The sequence below is a fragment of the Strongylocentrotus purpuratus genome, unplaced genomic scaffold (genome assembly GCF_000002235.5).
Source record: "Strongylocentrotus purpuratus isolate Spur 01 unplaced genomic scaffold, Spur_5.0 spur5_scaffold_11, whole genome shotgun sequence".
NCBI classification, from domain to species: domain Eukaryota; kingdom Metazoa; phylum Echinodermata; class Echinoidea; order Camarodonta; family Strongylocentrotidae; genus Strongylocentrotus; species Strongylocentrotus purpuratus.
Genome location: NW_022145596.1, coordinates 15888640 through 15905348, shown reverse-complemented (window position 1 = coordinate 15905348; position 16709 = coordinate 15888640). Strand labels below are relative to the sequence as shown.

Below are 16709 nucleotides of genomic sequence, written 5' to 3'. Positions count from 1 at the left end.
ATTCTTTGCGATCGTGTTATGTTAATTTTTCATCTCATTTCAGCTATCATCAATCACACGACTCTTGAAGAGAAGGTTGAGTTCTGGAAAGCGGTGAAAAATTATTTGTGAGCGTTATCATTGTTGTTATGCAAGTGTGGAAGAACATAAGATGAAACATGTTACCTGAAAAGCATGGCTCTTCAAATGCCTTCATATTCTAAATATGGCATGTAACATCGTAAAAATCAGGACGGATTTTTACACCACGTGTTCGTGTAGTCCCATATACATCTTTCTGTGTACAGTGCGTGTAACTTCACCAAGACTAGGCCAAATATCTTATAATTTGGATGATTCCAGAACCTTGCAATACACACGAATACTTATATACTAGATGATCAACCTTTTCTGGTCGATTCCACACCGTTTCTTTCACAAAACAATCGAATGACCAGAACTCAACTTCATCTCTAACAATTCACCCAAAAGTAAGAACTGACTAAAAACTTCATTTTCATGTTTGTCTGATGAACTTTTTATTGTTCATAATGGCATGACTTTCTTAGCTACTTTGCTCACATTTCAAAGACGATCAAATAGAAGGGAAAAAATGAAGAAAAATATAAACAATGAACATTCTACGATATTACCTTCTTAAGTTATAATTATTACAGGTGAGCAGTACTTTTAAATACGTTTCTCCAACTTTCTCAAACTTATAATTTCTGTAGATTATACGCTCGGTTATACGCAGACAACAGAATAACAATACATTTGACGGTGCCTATATCAAATAATTACTAAAAGAAACTCAAACTCAATTCACCACAGAAAACGTCACACGACGCAAACGAGAAAATCTATTTGGACGGCAACGTTGGTTTAAATATTATAAAGCGTTTTATCTAAAAAACCAAGGTTAAGTACTATAATCACTATTCTTAGCATTCTGTTTTACCTCTTTTACTTCTTAGTTGCAATAACTGTTATATGATAATGATGGTACCAATAATAATAATATTCTTCGTTTATATAGCGCTTAATATAATAGAGATATATTATTACCCCGATTATCGGATTCCGGCTTTCCCCGCATAAAATATGAGCATATTCTCCACTCCCTGGGGATCATTCCAGCCAGGCGATACAATATCAATCGTCACTCATCCCGAGGGTTCCTACAACTTCGATGCACTTTTTTAACGCTTAAAAAGCCCTCCAGCCCCCCCCCCGCCCCTCTTAAATCAAAATTTCAAAAAAATGAGCTGAAATATGAAAACTATGAAAACTATAAAATTGCCCTAGTAAATGCTTGAAAAGGAGAATAAGACTTTATTAATAAAATATTTTTGAAAATTACGATAGGATATTGAACTACGAATGGAATGGGTGTCAGTGTACAGTATATTTTGCCAACTTAAAACGAGACTGTGTAATACATTGTGAATATAATTACGAATATGTGAGAATAGGTGAGAATAAGTGAGACATAAAGATACATCTTCCTTCAGGAGTGTAAAAAATTGATAACTTAATAGAGTTGATGTTTTGTAAAACATGAATGGATGCATACAACACAACATTATGGTAGAACATGAATTATAGGGAAAACGGATAGAAAACGATGAAATTGGAAGGGAACAGATGAAAATAAAAGAGAAAGACTGGGAGAGAGGGAAGAATCATAAATAGCGGTGGGTGAGAATTCATGAACTCCACACAATGTAACTTCATAAAACTAGGCTCTTCAACCACTTCAAACATTTAAAAAATAAATAAATATATCCATATTCTACCCCATGAATCAATATATATTATGACACATCAGTTGAAACAACGCCTCAACGCCCCCTCCCAACCCCCCCCCCCCCCCATGTATTCGAGTGTCTTCATTAAGGATATTCCACTAACTTTGGCAATTCATGTGACATATCATTATAACATCGATGGCCCGATTCATACTCAAATTTAAACCCGTCACTGGGCTTACGCTTTTGTTCAAATTCGGGTTTAACAATGGAAGTTGTGTAGTCTGCAGTCTAAGTTATCCAAAGTCGGATTTAACTTAATAACTAGAATATGACCTGAAGTGTCCTAATTCTTATCGATACACTTATATACTCAAACCAACAAAGACACTTGCTAAAACGACGCTAATACTCTACAAACATCACGAGAAATTGAAATTCTGAAATAAAAATTATGTTATAATTGCCTGCCTTTTAAAAGAACCGACATTTTGCATCCATTCTGATAAATAAAAAAATAAATAATACACTTAATAAATCTCGATTTCCTGGACTACATACGGGCAATAACTGCATATTAAACCAAATCCAATAGCACAGACTTGTAAGACTATTTTAATGTTAACTGTATATACAACTGAGAGCGTCTTTGATTAAAATAAATTAAATAAATGGGTAATAATTCCATGACTATTAAATAATAAACAAGGCAATACATTCATACAATTCTTAACGGTGGTCCATACATCTTTGGCTTTAACACTGGGTGAAATCATAAATCAACCTTACCTCAAAATATAAACAACATTACTGTCATAAATAAACAAACAAACACAAATAATCACCAGTCATGATTAAATTCGAGCGTAGAATCATTTTAGTCCGTGATACATAAGATGACAGGAAAGACTTGATTATAATTATCTTTGGTTTTAAACATTTGTTACGGTATTTAAAAGTTCTGGTAGGTCTTAAGACAGATCCAGGAAAGCAACTGAGCTCTGTCTCCCTCTACCGTTGGAAGAAAAATCGTTAGTTAATGCCGAAGTCACAATGCGTCACTTTGGATGTTCTAAACAGTTCTAGCTCTTTCTACTTCTCTCTTGTTTTTTGGTTTGTTTTTAAAACTCCTAACACATCGGCTAGATTGTCTAGTTTCGCAAAAGCGCAAAAACATTTTGGAAATATTCCAAGTTGCCGTTGCGCAAGATATACTTGCTGCTCTGGCTCAGGCCTCCGCCACGAGTAGAGAACGTGATACGACAAAAATATATATTCTTGATGGCTGAAGTTCGCTTCGAACAAATTGGCCGCGTGAACAACGACACGCACAGAACGTAAAGCGAGTGTCCTAGACAACCTCATCACCACACAAAACAGCACACTACCAAAATGTCTAATAACAACCGAATGGAACAAGTAAGACTGTAGACGATTTGCTCTGAACAATAATCACAACAGGGCAAAATTAATGCACGAGTAAATGCTAAAGCGAACAAAAGTTAAAACACAGTTTCAAATTTGCATAGGAATTCATGGTGGCTTTCAAACTACTTTTACTGAGTGAAAGTAATCTTCACAATGGTGGATTTTGGATAGAGCACCGTTCATGTCATCTACATTTTCATTACTCAGGGGTAATGATGAGCCAGAACTATATATCTCGAGTAAAGAATGGAATATATCATTAATATTGATCAAAACTTCCTTCAAATACTGTTTTGTGTATACCAGAGATTGCGTGTTCATGTTCGGACACTGAACCTTTTTATTTGTTGAGGGGGGGGGGGTGGGGGGGGGGGGGGGGGTAGTGTAGTTTATCGCAGCCATAAGCCTGAGGAAATGTCAAGTACTGCTTAGAAAGTTTAGGGAAATTAGAAATATGATTTAGATCACCTCATCATCTCTTTTGTCGTTCCTTGGCCTGGTTGTAATGATCCTCAGTACAACTTTTAAATTTTAGTTTAATTTAACTAATACATTTAAAATATTGCATAATGGAGAATTCGATTAATTACTAATACCCTGATCAAAAATTATATTATTTTCATGATATTCCGAAGGCACCGATCACCCGGTTATTATAAAATATCACGTAAATGTATATATATAATTTTATATGGATTACTCTGTGATCATAAACGTTAAGTATACATGATACTGTACTTCGTCGACTTAGCCACTACATGAACGCAAATTGTGCGACAATGCATTATGACGTCATGTCAAGTATTATGACTTAGCTTTGAAATGTGCGTGTGCGTATCATCGTAAAATCACCAGCCACGTCATTGTTGGTAATGATGACAATTATGGAAATATGGAAGTATTGTATGCACGATAATGTAATATCTCCTTAAATTAAAAATACATTTTTTTTTAATACAGATTTCGAGAATGCATATGTGGAGCAAGATTTCTTCAAAATCACACAGTGATCATAATAAATAGTTTCTTATTCCTTCCAATCTCTTCCTCTTCTTACTGTTGTCTTGTATTCACGGTTTTCTTCGTTTTATCTTTGACGAATTTCAAATGATGATAACGATAGCCTGAACCAGGTTCTCGAAATTCTCCAAAAGTGGCAGGAAATATCAATATAAACTTAAAAGTAAAATGTCGGGTGGGATAGTGTGAGGTAGAATCAAAAGTTTGTTCACCTTGGCATGTGTCATTTGAACTTAATATGTGTCATTTAGACTAAATGTAAGCAATTACTGGAAGTACATGTACATATATTATTTCATGATTCATACGACATATCGTACATTAAGCATAACAACCATCCTCTTTTTTTTTAAAGATAAAGCAAACAATTACATGTAACTACAACCTCCGCTTATGTACACTAACGTGGCACCGTTTTCAGTATAAAAACCATTAATTCAGCAAAGTAAGATTTCTAGTATAGGAATCTTTAATTGCACTAGAGATTAGGTATCATTAAAGGCACCTAAGATAAAATCTTCATCATAATATCACCTCACACATTTTAATAAAATGTATTTCTTAGAATAATAAGAATCACCGTCTACGAAGAGTTGCACACACCAATCGCAGTGCCCCTCTCGCATATTGACCCTCTATGGTAGTGCCCCTCCCTCTCCCCACTATATGAACGTTTAAATAACAACGTAACCAATTTGTATCGAACTACACTTTTTACATGACAAATGGAACACGAAACACAGCATGGAAAATCGATTAAATAATAACATGATGAAATATACAATATGCAAAGCAATAAATGTAAAGCTCAGACTCTCTGAATGTAAAAGAAGTTTAACAAAACTTTAGATGAATCAACACCCCCCCCCCCCCCCAGTCCAGAATCTGGCCGATTAAATTTTTACGATCTCCACTAAACAAGATGGATCATTACACCTACTCGCTGCAGGCCGAAGATGGCGTGAGTCCCGAATTTGTAAGCTACGCCCAGCAAGCCAAAACGAAATAACAAAAATCGATCGATTTCACACAGATTATCGGCTTGCAACGGGTAGGGGAGAGATCGCGGAAAAAGAAAGAAAATAAAACCTGAACAGATTCTGGACTACCTCCAACAGCCCCTACCATTCGTTTTAATAATGTGGGCTCTTTCTTTCTACCACTTGCGCACAGAGTAGTACTATCCCAACCTTCTTCCTCGATTTGATCTCTTTATCGGGAGTATATCTGCACATTTTTTATACCCCCTTACCATAAGTATAATGCGCCCCTTTTCCTTTAAATCGGAAGAATATCCTGCTCCTAATATTATGTTGATCTATTATCTGGAGTATGATCCTACTCTCTTTCCCCATGATAGATAAAATAAAATAAAATTCTTTTCCACCATCATCACACTCATCGGTAGAATAATATAACTCCATTTTTATCCCGCCTGGGAATATAGTTTTCTCATCCTTAAACCTGATCAGGTGTTAGTACTCCGACCTATCCCAATTCAGGGATAAAAAAGGTCCCTTCTTTCCCCCAAACCATATCTCCTGCCCACACCCGTCCCTTCCTTTCCCTTCTTGGAGTTGATGTAAAAAAAAAAAAAAAAAAACTCCCTCCTTCCATGATCGAGATTTAAAAATCTCCAGTTTTTGGCACCAAAAACCAGAAGTATAATACTCCTTGATTTCTTAATAACTCAGGAGTATAATAATACCCCATCTTATCCTAAAAGCGAGAGAATAATCCTCTCTTCTATCCTAAAAACAGAGAGAATAATATTCTCACTTATATCTTACAAACCGGGAGAACAAATACTCCCGTCTTCTCTTACCGCAACACAAATCAAAATCGGGAAAAACATATTCCCGTCTTTTTACAACCCTTGCCGTTATAACACCGATAGCATAACTTTCGCTTCTAACTTACACACGTAAATCGGGAGAACAATATTCCCGTATTAACTAACACCTATCGTCTCGAAACCAGCAAGTTCCTTTCTTTCCTACCAGTTACCAGCCGGGAGAAAATACTCCTTCCATTGTCCTCTCCTCCTGTCCAAATCTCACGCGTACATCTGTTTGATGGAGTCGAGCTCCACGTCTTTGCCGAATCCGCTTTTGGGATTCTTCTTGCCTTGAAACTGTCTCTCTTTGTTCTCCCACTGAGAAGTCGGGCGGAGGAGAAACATGAATCGCTAGAAGGAAAGAAAGAAAATTTACAGTTCAAAGAACATAATGTTACAATTTGGAAAACAGAAAAATTATATGCTTTTCCTTGTACAAAAAAAATATGAGAGTATGTTTCTTATATTTAGGTAAATAATGAGATAGTTTATTATGCAAAACCTTCCGAATTTACAATCAACAGGATATTAATTTCCTTGAGATAATTTCTTAACTTCTAGAGTTAACTAAATGTTTAAAATCTTACCGCGCATTTTTTTTCTTCTTCTGTGTATGCTTGCTTCAAGTCTAATGGATTCTATTCACGTATTTACATTAATCACGACGAAATTCTTATTTATATACGGCTGATGCATATCTATTGAATTGTGTTTCGTACTGCTAAAATGAGATATTTCAGGAATGTTTTGCTTGCTTTTGCATCGAAATGTTAAATAAATAAATAAATGTTGGTTTTGTAGCGTGTTCTGCACAAGTACGCACATTTTGTAAAATAGGGAAGCTTCATAGATTGTAAGACCTCTGGTCATTTCCTTCTTCTAATTGCCTTGTTAAACTATATACTTCTCTTACCTGAGCATAAGTCTCTCCTTCCGAAGCAAAGAATAACTTGATGATCATCACGAGCGGGATCGTGAACAGAGGTACCACGGCCATGAGCCAGCCGAGCATCTCACTCCATTTGGGGTAAACGTAGTCCCCAAAGTAAACGGGAACGTAGTTTACCATTCCAAAGACCGAGATGAACTAAGGGAGTGAAAAATTTAAAAAAATACAGTACGGCTTTAACAATCAAAATCATTCGCCCACCTCAAAGAACTTTTATCATTTAACCTTCGCCTTTCGAGTCAGTAGCTGTTTAAAATTCGAAATTATTTTGTCTTTCTTCAGAAGTTCCCTTTCCGATCTCCGACTTCTACTATTTCTATTTTGAAGCACCGTGAAAAAACGAAAATTGTTGATAATATTTTCACATCTTTCCAGAGTTGGTAAAGTTCGTACGATACACTTCATACAATGCACATGTTTCTATCTCTGAGTACGTACGGTATAGATCTCTTCTTCAGAAAGTTCCTTAATAATTACTGATTTTAATTTCGAAGTACACAAGTGTTGTTGATAAGATTTCAAACGAGTAATACTAACCACGATAATGGAAGGAGTAATAACCAACCAACAGCTACTATACCAGTAGAGTAGCGGAGTGACTACAGGTGTCATCCACGTATAGTCAGCAATCATGCGTCTGATATCATTCGTGAAACGACGCACACCTAGAACATAAGAGAAAATGAGAGATAATAGATGTGATCGAAATGCAAGTGCTAAATATTCTAATAAAAAGGGTTGGGGCAGACCGCCCCTAGTCGACCCGTTATATTATGTTTTCCCCGACGCGTAACAATATTTATAATCGTCGTCGCACCATCCTATAGACGTGACATTTTCCACAGTAGTATAATAAAATAAATGAATAACTACCGTACTAAAAGGCATCTTACATAACTCTAAAATCAAAAAACGAAAGTTTCTTTAAATACGGACACAGCCGATCAGAATTGTGCGTTAGCTATGTGTTTGATTTGTTCGTAATGTTGAACTTGCATGAGTTCTGACCGTATAATAATAATAAATAATAAAAACGTTACTTATAAAGCGCTTACCACCGAAGTCTCTAAGCGCTATACACACAAAATAGACTGATATACAATTACATCTTATACAAAACTAAAAATATACCATGTAGCGGGCTCATACCCGAAACACAAAACGCCTCAACAGCATATACGTAATCGATCCAGTTGCCTGAGCTAAACCCAGGGTAAACATTATCAAATTACCTTTGGAAACGGATGAATACAGTATTGGGGTACGAATATTACCATTTATCAAACAGAAATTAGGAAAACAAATCTTGAAGTAAATGTTTAGAATGATTGTGATGATAACTTACCGTAGAAGTAAGCAACAGCCACACACTCGAACACGCCCACCAACATGAGGGATATCCAACAACTGTACCAGTTGATCAACTCAAACATATAAATTCCTCCCTGTATAGAAGGAAAACAAAAACATGGTGGTTACATGTGGTTTTCCGATGGATAATTTTCCGAAAAATGATAAAGGCATCGTAATTCCGACATTGAAATAGGATTCTTGATTCCATAAATGAAATGGGGTTCATGATTTTTAGAAAATGAAATAGGCTACGTATGAAGTCCGAAATCAAAATAGGGTAGTAATTCCAAAACCCAAACAGGGCAAGTTATTCCGTACACGAAACGGCGTACGAAATTCTGAAAACGAAATAGCGTACGTAATTCCGAAAACGGAAGAGGGTACGTAATTCAGAAAACGAAATAAGAACGTAATGCCGAAAACGAAACGGGGTAAGGTATTCCGAAAACGAAATAAGGTAAGCAATTCCGAAAACGGAAAAGGTTATATTATTTTTATTTGTAAATAATTAAAGGTTCATAATTCCGAAAAAGAAATGGGTTTCTTTATTCCGAAAATGAAATATGGTTTGTAATCCCAAAAAATAAGAAAAGGTTTAAAATTCTGAAAATTGAAAGGGTTTATAATTCGGAAATGAAATATTTAAGGTATGTTATTCTGAAAAAGAAATAGTGTAATTTCGAAACTACGAACGGTTTTATAATTCTGGGGCATTAATGACATACCTGGGAGGCCATGGGTAGTCCTAGAAGAAAGAAAACGACACACACTACGAGGGCTGTTAAGGTGCCATGTTTTCTCAGATGGTTGGGGTAGTAATCCGTCAGTCCACTCACAACCGTCTCCACCATCCCAAACTGTTAAACAAACAACCGATAAAAGCAAAGAGAAGGTTGAGTTCTGGTGAAGGTGAACGATAAGTTGTAATTTGTTTTTTTATTCATCTTAAGTTTGTGTGGAAGAGGATCTTTGAAAGAAATGTCCCCTGAAAATGTTGGCTCTTCAAATGTCTTCCATATTTGAAATATGACAAAAAATAGTGTTAAAAACCAAGCCATAGTTTTAACTCGGATCCGAAAACTTAGCAGGCAATATTTGTTTATATTCCGCATCACCGGTGCCAATTATAAACAAAAATATATATATTAACACAATGTGCCTGTCGAAGTGTATTGATTTGAAACGTCCAAGAAAATATACCCGACGTCTAAGAGCATTGCTCATATCCATTGTTAAATTCACGCGCGCAATTATTGCGTCCATGCATTGTATGCTCAAGTAGAACTAAACCCGGTCAATACTTTGCGCTAAACTGCCCAGAAGTTTTAAACCAATCACAGGCCTAGAATCGTTACATGCGGTTTATAAAAATAAATATAATATTAAGTACACTCGCAGATATTTAAAAAAAAATGAGAAACAGCGGCCACGATTAATTACCTGTGTATCAAGTCCAACAAGGAAGAACATGAAAAAGAATAGAATGGACCAGAAAGGGGCTGCAGGCATCTGGGAGATTGCTTCCGGATACGTCTCGAAAACAAGACCAGGACCTGTGAAACAAAGTCCCAAACAAACCAAGTTACACTTCTGTATCTTTCGGATACATTACCGCTTTGTTTGACATGAAACAATACCTTACTATTTCTAATGTTATTCTGTCATCATAGTTACGTTTTGGATAATGAAATGATAGATAGATAGATAGATAGATAAATTGTATTTATTGATTCATTTCCATGTATCGCAGTTACAAGTAACTGAACATTTACATCAACATCTTGAGTCACTTCTGGCCAATCATAAGAAGATATCCACTGTCCAAACGCCCTTATTGCACTATCTGTCATGGGTCTGTTGAATACATAACGAGTAGTATTTGGTAATTTAGGTTTGATTTTAAGAGGAAACCACATAATTGAATTGTGGTCAGACATTCCAATAGGAGAACAAATCTGTGGTTTATCATAAAACTGATGAATATTAGTGATAATCGTATCTAAAATGTGAGTAGGGCAATCAACGACTTGACGAAATGAGTGGGTTAAAAGCACCGGATCAATATTCATTCGATTAAAATCTCCCAATATTACAAAACCTGCATCCGTATGATTAGTTAAAATAACATCAATAGTTGTTTCCAAATGATCTATGAGTTCTGTCTCAAGTTCAACATCAGGCTGAGGGTAATATACGACTGCACAGTAAATGCAGGAGATGGATCTTGGAAGACGAGGAGGGCGTATCTTCACCCAAGTCACTTCAAGGTTTATAGGGACTTGGACATCGGCTGGAGAAGGATTAAAAAGTTCTCTCACGTAGATAGCTACTCCACCACCTATACGATTAGTACGTGATTTAGTGCAGAGATAATAACGCCCATGCAACAAAGGGTGCCCGAGTCGCTTTCATTAAAACGCATTCCTAAGGAAATACACTCGAAGCATTCAAAATCATACATATTCATGATATAATGTACACGTCATCAGACAAAATTGGGATGATATTGACCTTTGACCGCGACGTTGTCAATGGAGATACCGGTCTTATAAGACATGAACCCTAGCGTCGAGAAGACGACGAAGCCTGCGTAGAAACTACTCAAGCAGTTGATGATCGGGATACAGATAGCATCTCTGTAATGAAACAAACAGTATGACGATAAAGGTCATGACGTCATCAAAAATAAAATGGCGTTCATAATGTCGGAAGATGGTTATTTCGTGGAGTAAATATCCCAGTCTTACCGACGAAAGCGCAACTTCTAAATTCAGAAAAATAGAAATCGTGGTGTGTTACCGATATACTTTGCGTTGTGTACATTTGTTTTCTTTTTTGTTTGTTACCTAAAACATACCTTTTAAATAACAAGAGGAGCTAATTATCAGACGAACTTGCAATTCAGGAAATCAAATATTGAGAATGTAACGACATGCATGTATCCTTTCCTAAAATCAATAAACTTCCGATCATTGCCTCGCTATTCGGCGTGTTCACACTAAACAACTAAGAGATTTATGATATCATTAATACAGGTACTCACATAAGACAGTTATTGTTGAACTTGTTGTAACTTGAGAAGGTGAGAACTCCGCCCCACGCAGGTCCCAAGGAATAGAAGATCTGAGTTGCTGCTGCTCCCCATACCTTCAATAATTAACAGAAAAGAATAAAGCTTATTAAAAAGAAATCACATTTAATAAGCAACACCTTCACAAATTAATGTATTATTTATCTTGTATACAGTAAAATCAGATTTCTTTCAGTTAATTGTTTCATTCATTTGTAAATACCTTAATGTTCAGTTATTAATGTAACACAGAACTTTTTTCTGCCTTTTATCGAATCACACACAAATAACAAAAATATCTAATAGTTCTTTTGTTATCGCTCATAAAACAAAGTGAAATCAATAGGTTTTATTTACAAGCTTTACGTGCAGCACTTTTTACATGGGATCATGAATTTCGTGATAATTAATTCAATCTCATGCCGTTGAATGCAGCGAAGGAAAGAAATATTGATTGCTAAGAGGCTCGGGGCTCAATTCCCCCCTCCCATTCAACAAAAAATCAAGACCCCCTTCCCAATTTTTTTAAAACCAACTATAAATAAATTCAAGTGGGGCACTGTAGGCACATACTAACATGAATGTAAAATCCCCAAGGCTTTTCCTCACAAATAAAGAGAAATATATACTTCAAGAATCGCGCTCAATTGATATAACTTACAGCAGTTTCCTTCAGTTTCTCCCAGCGAGGGGAGAGGTAATAGTCGATCCCGATACTAGCTCCAGGTAGAGTTACCCCTCGTATGAGGAGGATAGTTAGGATTATATAGGGAAAGGTCGCAGTGAAGTAGACCACCTGTTTTGAAGAAGAACAAAAATGATTGCAACGTGAACTGAAGACGAAGCATTCATTACAGATACATCTTTTCAATTTTCTGTTCAGTATCTGTTCAATTTTGTCTTATTCACTAGTTTTTTGGAATGTATATATATTTTTTTTTTGTATTTAAAGGGCCCCAATGAAAACCAGTGTACATGCTGGCCGGGCTACACTTTTTTAAATATGTGAAATAAATAAATTAATAAATACAAATCTTTCTATATTCATTACCGTTTCGTTGTTACTTCTGTTAAATATAGTTTGGGTGCTGAAACATTTGCGTCTTTTAAAGTCGTTTAAAATAAAAAGGAAAGTAGGTTATGCAATTCTTCTTGCATAATAGTCGTGAGAATTACACCCGTTTCGGCAATGATTTTCCTTACCTTTCCGGAGCTCTTCACGCTCTTGCAGATGCAGCAGAAGATGACGATCCAGGAGAAAAGCAGACACATCACCAGTTCCCACTTCATGGATCCCATGTCGTCCAGGTTGTGACCGTCCACATCCAATACGTAGTTACTGAAGGTAACAAAAGAAGGAGGTATTATTAATATCAAAATGTAATCCCACCGCTGCCACCAGTTTTAAGACACACACAATTCAGTCGTGCATGTTTCAAGACTTGAGGTGCACTGACTTGTAATTTCAGTTTAATACATCTTCCAAGATGGCTGTCAAGATGGCCGACATGTTTACGATATAAGTTTGATATTTAACTTATTTTGTAGGTTTATTTTTATACATATATAAATAGATACAAAACGCAAAAAAATAATGAAGAAAAGAAGATTCTTGCTTCATATCTAACGGCTTTATTATTGTATTAGGCCACAAATTTTCGATGTACATTACGTCTTTATCAATTCATTAAACTCACGCACACATATACACACACACACCCACACACACACACACACACACACATATATATATATATATATATATATATATATATATATATATATATATGTATATCTATATATGTATAATGTATGTATGTATATGTTACTGTAGCTTGCCGGCAAAGACGTCATTCTTTTGTTGGACAGAGTTGAGCTTATCGCGCTAAATCCCTTGCTCCAGTGGTCGTAATTAGTGTACGAAAGTAACTTAACTATCAAGATTTAACAAACCTTCGTCGAATGGATAATTGACTTCTCGCATTCAAATCAGAAATAAGGCCCAACTGCATTCTGCACGATAAATTGCAGTTGTGGTTGCTCATTGTTTTTACATTTAAGCCTCTTATTTCGTTCATTAACTCACTCACTCACTCTCTCTCTCTCACTCTCTCTCTCTCTCTTTGAAGAAGATAAACGGTCCCCCTCGTGTACGTACTAGTAAAACTCCTGGGCCGGTCGCTTAGTGATGTTCAATCCCATCTCCATAGCAACAGATGAGTTCTCCTGACACGCGTCCGTGTTCCACGTGTTGTTGCATGTTTTCCAAGGACTTCCGATGTGAAGGAACGCACGAAGAAGAGCGCGGTCCACGCCATGATGATGTTGTAGTAGATGGCCACCATGCCGGAGATCATCACCATGGCCCATCCGATACCTGCCATACGTAACAATAAGAAAGGAAAAAGAGAAAAAAAGTATTGAATTTTAGGCTGAACCCGTTCAAATCCCGCTGGTTCCGAAACTTTTTTCTGACTTGTGTTTAATTACAAGATCGAGCACGCGATCTTTATTTACTGGGTGCAAGCAGAAATTTCCTTACAAATTGAAATCACTGGATGAACACTTGCTCCTGTGCCAATCGCTCCGCGTCAGTTTCCTGAACTTGAACCCTGAAACTAACACTATATCTTACCCTAACCCTAAATATAACCTATAACTCAATCGCAACCCTAAAAATAACACCGCACCTTTGACGAATAAGAAACCCGTAGCAGTTGTCGCGGAAGAAATGTTGGGTCACTTAAGAAATCACGTCTGTCAAGAGTAAATTTATTAAAAGTACCGATAGAGTACTATATTCTTTATCTCATATCCCACCAATAATAGAGTCGACCATTATTTATGAAAAACGAAACAAAACAAAACAACATCCAACGTTTAGTGACTTTCTTCATTGATTGGAAATACCTAAAGCTTAATGACGTTCACAGCGTATTTATGAATTTTAATAAATGTAATTATGAAGACATCAAACACCATCCTTTTTGTAAAGGTAAAGACCAGTTATGGTCATGCGATTGCATTGTGAAAGAAACGTTGTGGAATCGATCAGAAAAGGTTGATCATCTAGCATCTAGCATCTGCAAGGTTCTGGAATCATCAAAATGATAAGAAATTTGGCCCATTCTTCGTAAAGTTACAAGCACTATACACAGAAAGATGTATATGGGACTACCCTATATCTCTCACAGACCATGAGAGAAACAAATTTACCAATATATGAATTAGTAGGCGGTTTCCTGGCAAATTTTTTATCATCATGTATTAGTCAAAACATATTCTTTCACATGATTGGTAATGAGAGCTTCCATTTCATTTTTTGAAATTGAGGCGTTTCCAATACTGGTCTTTACCTTTAAGGAAGGACGCTGATATAAAATGCTATACGGACGAAATAAGTATTTAAAATACTAATTTCATAAATATTACTTTGTTTAATGCTACAATGACGCGATGGATAATTTAAAATAGTAAAAGTTTCATAAATGGGCAGGAGAAACACAAAATGTTCCAGAAAGAATGTAATTGAAATCAAAATCAAATTACCGGTAATAAAAGGTTCGGCGGATCTTTGCGGGAACACTTTGTATATACCCATGACCCTTCATCACCCTTCCAGCTTATCATTTTTTGGATTGGCCCCTGTTAAGCTACTCGCCACAAAATTCATATAAATATATAATAAAACACATCTCCGAGATGAATGAGCCCATTTCTACTAGGCGCTGTTAAGCTTGTTCGCGTGAGAATAGTGATTGAAAAAGGGAGAGAAGAGGCTGAAGAGCAACAAATAAATTGTTTAAATCCCTTCCTGCTCCGAATCAAGTAGTAAAAGCTTTTTCATGAATTTTAATGACAAGAGAACACTGGTGGGTATGTCGTTGACGGTACAGTGGCGTAGCCATGGGGGTGGCCCGTATGCCCCTAATCATACTTACGGGGAAGTGGAAACATGCCCCGAAGAACAGAGGAAGGGAGAAGGAGAGAAAAGGGGAATCAGGCATATTTCATTTCATTTCATTTCATTTCATTTATTTATTTAAACACGGTAACTCTCTCAAGCTAAACGGTTGTTTTTCAGAAAGTCCGTGTTGAATACACTTTTCTCCGCACGATCGCTACTTTCACTCGCATATCATCTAGTTACACCCGCGCTACCCCTTTCACCTACGCCCCCAGGCCCCCCCCCCCCCCCCACCACCACTCTCTCTTTCTCTCTCCCCCCCTCAATGACTTGATAAAAACTCCGCCTCTAGTTCGTTGTAGCATAACCGTTTGTGTGCTCCACCCCTTTGTGATTTATTGGAGTAGGAAGCAGACGACGACCATTTAGATGGAAATTGCATATTTTAATGGTAGTTTTATGTTGATGGTAATAAAGTTTGCTCCTGCCTGTGGATTCTGGAATAATTTATTTCACTAATACCTGTGAATCTTATTTATTTGAGCGTCATATTTGCCAGGGTCCAATATCCGAGGGAAAACAAAAAACGAATATCCTTTTGGGATTTCTTCTCCTTCAGGGGTCAATGTAAGTTTCTAGATAGGCTTGACATACATTTAGGCTCCACAAAAAACAGAAGGTTTTATTTCACAATTGAAGAAACCCAAGGTACCAATTTGATTGTGTCATCACAAGATTCCCTTTAAAGCACCGCTGTACTACTTATAGCTACTTGCGCCCTCTATATAGCAAACAATGCCTAATCGGTGCCTGTTGGTCCCCCATGATTTTCTTTTTCTTATGTTAACTGAGACCTGATTTGATGAGATAACCACCTGTCAGTGACCTTGTATGGAGGTCTAATCCACCTGGCCAAACTAGTACAGACGGGCTTTAAATTACAAGCGATGTCCCTGATTTGCAATTGTTTGTTTCTGTTTCATAGCATTTGATAGTCTATACTCTCTCTATTTAATATACAAATCCTTCATCTGTCCTCTGAAAGTTCCAAGAGTTATTTTGACACTTGGACCTGAATGACCCTGGCGTTGCCCTGTAAATCACTTAACTCTGATTCAGCAGTACAGCACGGAAGTTATCAATTTGTTCTCTTCACCTCGCATGTTCCGGTCTCATACAAACCGAACCTATTCCTCTAATGCAAGTGCATCTAAGGGGAGGGAGGGAGGGAGGTTGGGAGGGTGGGTGGGGGGGGGGGGCGGGGGTAATGTATAGGTTTTTGTTACTGCCTGCATGGCAAAGAATTACAGGTATACCCAGACGTTGTGTGTCCGGACAGCTAGTGTACACATGTATCTACACAGTCGATTTAAAACGGCAATTTGAAAAAGTTTACAACCAATTATTAATTAATC

General features: G+C 36.7%; 1 pseudogene across 1 annotated transcript in view; it reads right to left on the bottom strand.

Moving 5' to 3' along the window:
• Positions 1 to 493: 493 nt before the first annotated feature.
• The window catches only part of LOC115922253, a 28236-nt pseudogene continuing 12020 nt past the window's right edge, over positions 494 to 16709 (bottom strand). Inside the window, exons 5-15 of the transcript XR_004063382.1 lie at positions 13546 to 13764; positions 12591 to 12726; positions 12049 to 12183; positions 11361 to 11464; positions 10829 to 10953; positions 9758 to 9870; positions 9043 to 9174; positions 8310 to 8409; positions 7502 to 7629; positions 6929 to 7102; positions 494 to 6366 (exon numbers count right to left, since the gene is read on the bottom strand). The product of XR_004063382.1 is annotated as a sodium- and chloride-dependent glycine transporter 1-like (transcript). The remainder of the gene's footprint in view (positions 6367 to 6928; positions 7103 to 7501; positions 7630 to 8309; positions 8410 to 9042; positions 9175 to 9757; positions 9871 to 10828; positions 10954 to 11360; positions 11465 to 12048; positions 12184 to 12590; positions 12727 to 13545; positions 13765 to 16709) is intronic.